Below are 5,000 nucleotides of genomic sequence, written 5' to 3'. Positions count from 1 at the left end.
CCCAACAGACGCGAACCGAGGCCCGCGGAAGGACAGGCTGCGCACCCGGGCCGTAGGCCGGCACCCAGCGGGTCGCGACGTCCTACTAGGGGAGAAGTGCGGCCCACCGCACACCGGAACGGCCCCACCCCGCGGCGAGTGGAAAGGCAACCGGACACGACCCCGCCGCGGATTGCTCCGCGCGGGCGGCCGGCCCCATCTGCCGAGGGCGGAGGCCAGTGGCCGGATGGGCGTGAATCTCACCCGTTCGACCTTTCGGACTTCTCACGTTTACCCCAGAACGGTTTCACGTACTTTTGAACTCTCTCTTCAAAGTTCTTTTCAACTTTCCCTCACGGTACTTGTTCGCTATCGGTCTCGTGGTCATATTTAGTCTCAGATGGAGTTTACCACCCACTTGGAGCTGCACTCTCAAGCAACCCGACTCGAAGGAGAGGTCCCGCCGACGCTCGCACCGGCCGCTACGGGCCTGGCACCCTCTACGGGCCGTGGCCTCATTCAAGTTGGACTTGGGCTCGGCGCGAGGCGTCGGGGTAGTGGACCCTCCCAAACACCACATGCCACGACAGGCGGCAGCCTGCGGGGTTCGGTGCTGGACTCTTCCCTGTTCGCTCGCCGCTACTGGGGGAATCCTTGTTAGTTTCTTTTCCTCCGCTTAGTAATATGCTTAAATTCAGCGGGTAGTCTCGCCTGCTCTGAGGTCGTTGTACGAGGTGTCGCACGCCACACCGCCAGCCGGCTGTGCACGCTACCGAGAAAGTACCGGTATGCGAACCGCCAGGCGACGGGCGCGCATCGCACGTTTGAGGAGACGCGGCCGGCCCCACAGGCGGCCGCGACACTCCCAGGTCTGCGAAGCGGGGGCAAACGCCGCGCGCTTCAGTATACGTAGCCGACCCTCAGCCAGACGTGGCCCGGGAACGGAATCCATGGACCGCAATGTGCGTTCGAAACGTCGATGTTCATGTGTCCTGCAGTTCACATGTCGACGCGCAATTTGCTGCGTTCTTCATCGACCCACGAGCCGAGTGATCCACCGTCCTGGGTGATCTTTTCTCAGTTTCCGCCGTCTCTTTCGAGACGGTCGCATAGGCGGGAGTGAGGCGTGTGGCGGCCCCTGTTCCAGCGTTCTGTGTCCAACGGCCTCACGGCCGACGGGCGTCGTACGGCTCCACACCGGAGCGGACAGGCACTCGGGCGAAAGTCATTCAAAACCGGCGCCAGGCGCCAGGGTGCCGCAGGCCAGCCGCTCCAGCGCTTCAGCGCTCGTACCACACAACATTGCCGCTAGTTTTGAGAGGCACGCGTGGTTCCGCACGCGGCGCACGGCTACGGCGAGCCGTACAGGTAGCGTGTTGCGCGACACGACACGCACATCGAAAGACATGCAGTCTAGTCGGTAATGATCCTTCCGCAGGTTCACCTACGGAAACCTTGTTACGACTTTTACTTCCTCTAAATGATCAAGTTTGGTCATCTTTCCGGTAGCATCGGCAACGACAGAGTCAATGCCGCGTACCAGTCCGAAGACCTCACTAAATCATTCAATCGGTAGTAGCGACGGGCGGTGTGTACAAAGGGCAGGGACGTAATCAACGCGAGCTTATGACTCGCGCTTACTGGGAATTCCTCGTTCATGGGGAACAATTGCAAGCCCCAATCCCTAGCACGAAGGAGGTTCAGCGGGTTACCCCGACCTTTCGGCCTAGGAAGACACGCTGATTCCTTCAGTGTAGCGCGCGTGCGGCCCAGAACATCTAAGGGCATCACAGACCTGTTATTGCTCAATCTCGTGCGGCTAGAAGCCGCCTGTCCCTCTAAGAAGAAAAGTAATCGCTGACAGCACGAAGGATGTCACGCGACTAGTTAGCAGGCTAGAGTCTCGTTCGTTATCGGAATTAACCAGACAAATCGCTCCACGCAACTAAGAACGGCCATGCACCACCACCCACCGAATCAAGAAAGAGCTATCAATCTGTCAATCCTTCCGGTGTCCGGGCCTGGTGAGGTTTCCCGTGTTGAGTCAAATTAAGCCGCAGGCTCCACTCCTGGTGGTGCCCTTCCGTCAATTCCTTTAAGTTTCAGCTTTGCAACCATACTTCCCCCGGAACCCAAAAGCTTTGGTTTCCCGGAGGCTGCCCGCCGAGTCATCGGAGGAACTGCGGCGGATCGCTGGCTGGCATCGTTTATGGTTAGAACTAGGGCGGTATCTGATCGCCTTCGAACCTCTAACTTTCGTTCTTGATTAATGAAAACATACTTGGCAAATGCTTTCGCTTCTGTTCGTCTTGCGACGATCCAAGAATTTCACCTCTAACGTCGCAATACGAATGCCCCCGCCTGTCCCTATTAATCATTACCTCGGGTTCCGAAAACCAACAAAATAGAACCGAGGTCCTATTCCATTATTCCATGCACACAGTATTCAGGCGGGCTTGCCTGCTTTAAGCACTCTAATTTGTTCAAAGTAAACGTGCCGGCCCACCGAGACACTCAATAAAGAGCACCCTGGTAGGATTTCAACGGGGTCCGCCTCGGGACGCACGAGCACGCACGAGGCGGTCGCACGCCTTCGGCTCGCCCCACCGGCAGGGACGTCCCACGATACATGCCAGTTAAACACCGACGGGCGGTGAACCAACAGCGTGGGACACAAATCCAACTACGAGCTTTTTACCGCAACAACTTTAATATACGCTATTGGAGCTGGAATTACCGCGGCTGCTGGCACCAGACTTGCCCTCCAATAGATACTCGTTAAAGGATTTAAAGTGTACTCATTCCGATTACGGGGCCTCGGATGAGTCCCGTATCGTTATTTTTCGTCACTACCTCCCCGTGCCGGGAGTGGGTAATTTGCGCGCCTGCTGCCTTCCTTGGATGTGGTAGCCGTTTCTCAGGCTCCCTCTCCGGAATCGAACCCTGATTCCCCGTTACCCGTTACAACCATGGTAGGCGCAGAACCTACCATCGACAGTTGATAAGGCAGACATTTGAAAGATGCGTCGCCGGTACGAGGACCGTGCGATCAGCCCAAAGTTATTCAGAGTCACCAAGGCAAACGGACCGGACGAGCCGACCGATTGGTTTTGATCTAATAAAAGCGTCCCTTCCATCTCTGGTCGGGACTCTGTTTGCATGTATTAGCTCTAGAATTACCACAGTTATCCAAGTAACGTGGGTACGATCTAAGGAACCATAACTGATTTAATGAGCCATTCGCGGTTTCACCTTAATGCGGCTTGTACTGAGACATGCATGGCTTAATCTTTGAGACAAGCATATGACTACTGGCAGGATCAACCAGGGAGCTGCGCCAACTAGAGCTGAGCAGCCGGCCGCCCGGGAGTGTGTCCCGGGGGCCCGCGCGAACACGCAAGCGTCCGCTCAATCATTCTGCAAACAGGAGGAGGCTGAGCTCCCCTGCACAATACACCTCGAAACCCTCTCAGGTCCCGGCGGCGCGCAGCGCCGTCCCAAGTACTTGGTCGGGTTCGAGAGAGGCGCAATCGCCCGGAGTTAGGCGAGTAGACGCTTTCGGTGCGACCACCCGTGCTCCCAACTGAGCTTGCCGCTGCCGACAGAGGCCCGGGAGCGTGCTGTCGTGGCATTGCCGGCGGGAGACAACACGCGCCACCTACGGTGACCGGCAGCTCCAACGCCAGCGCCACAGAAGGACAAAAGCCCCACTTGGGTGCCGAAGCGAACTCTCCCAGCACAGCGCACGCGCCAACACATCCGCACAGCTGCGATACAAACCACCAGCGAGAACCGCTGGGGCGACCGAGCAGCAGACGGCGTCGCGGCGCCGAGCGCCGGGCGGCGGCGCATCCTCAACGCACACAGTCCTCAATCGGACCAGCACACTGAAGATGTCCACCGCGCTTCGCACCGGGCCCGCGAGGACCTACTTTGGCCGCACGGCGCCGCGCGCCAGGGTGCGCCGGCGCGCAGCTGCGACGCCTGCCGCGTCCGTCGGCCGGCGCGCCTGCCACTGGCCGCCCCCACCAGCCGGCTGTAGCGCGTGCGCCCACGCACCGCGCGGCCAGCACGCCGGGAGGCGCCCCCTCACCGGCCGGGGACGGTCCCACCCAGCCACCACCGCGTATCGCTTCACACCCAGATGCCGTTCAGTTTCATCGGCATGGTGGGTATCGCTGGAACAACCGGTTAGTACCTCAACCTATCGTCGCCATCACACCGATTCACCCCTAGCGAGAACAACCGCACCACAACGGGTTACCATTTCTTCATTTGCGTAACTTCACCAGAAAACGTAGGCGTCCATCGCCATTAGCAACTTCAACGATTATTGCATGCCTGTGTCAGGTGTCACGCCACACTACGTCTGCCCACATACACGCAACAAAATGTGCACGCCTAGACAATACGTGGAAGGTGGCCCCCGTACGTATGCGATGTCCATTGCTCGAACGACTGTCAACCGGCCTCTGTAGCATGTCGCAGATATGGAACGCGGTGCACCATGCTATCACGGTGTTTGAGGAGAGACGACTAGGTCCGAATACATCAACACACAGCTCATGCTGATCGCCATCCACGGCGTCCGTTCCTCCCACACGTCTCTATGGCGTACCACACTGCAATCCAGCTCTCATAGGGAGACGACACGTAGCTGCGTGCACAATATTTGCACTGTATGGTCCGCCGTTTTTGGGCGCAGTCGTTGTACGGTCACACATGTGCCACGATGTATCATTCAGTACATAAGGACGAATGTGCAGTACAGATTGTGGTTCACGCGTACGACATCAGCGGACAGTTGACACAGGCCGCACCACAACGTAGCCTGCGTACGTCGCATGCGAAGGGCATTGAACATGCAAACTTGTCACCAACCAGCTTGCGAAGGCAGGGGGCAAGGTGGGGACGTGGGGACGTGGGGAGGGGTGGGGGGGGGGGGGCGGCATGTACGTCCTGCTGCCATCCACATTACAGTGTACAGCAGGAGCATGTGGAAAGTCAGCAAGACTTGCAAG

At 58.4% G+C, this 5,000-nt stretch overlaps 2 non-coding genes and 1 pseudogene across 2 annotated transcripts; all 3 read right to left on the bottom strand.

Annotated features, from left to right (window-relative positions):
* The window catches only part of LOC124742173, a 4,223-nt pseudogene extending 3,519 nt beyond the window's left edge, over positions 1 to 704 (bottom strand).
* A 189-nt stretch (positions 705 to 893) lies between these two features.
* LOC124742175 lies at positions 894 to 1,048 on the bottom strand. The gene has a single exon (XR_007010206.1). It is a non-coding gene; the product is annotated as a 5.8S ribosomal RNA (ribosomal RNA).
* A 352-nt stretch (positions 1,049 to 1,400) lies between these two features.
* LOC124742178 lies at positions 1,401 to 3,310 on the bottom strand. The gene has a single exon (XR_007010209.1). It is a non-coding gene; the product is annotated as a small subunit ribosomal RNA (ribosomal RNA).
* Positions 3,311 to 5,000: the final 1,690 nt, after the last annotated feature.

This window comes from Schistocerca piceifrons, unplaced genomic scaffold, assembly GCF_021461385.2.
Source record: "Schistocerca piceifrons isolate TAMUIC-IGC-003096 unplaced genomic scaffold, iqSchPice1.1 HiC_scaffold_217, whole genome shotgun sequence".
Taxonomy (NCBI): domain Eukaryota; kingdom Metazoa; phylum Arthropoda; class Insecta; order Orthoptera; family Acrididae; genus Schistocerca; species Schistocerca piceifrons.
This window is presented reverse-complemented; position numbering and strand designations above follow the sequence as displayed.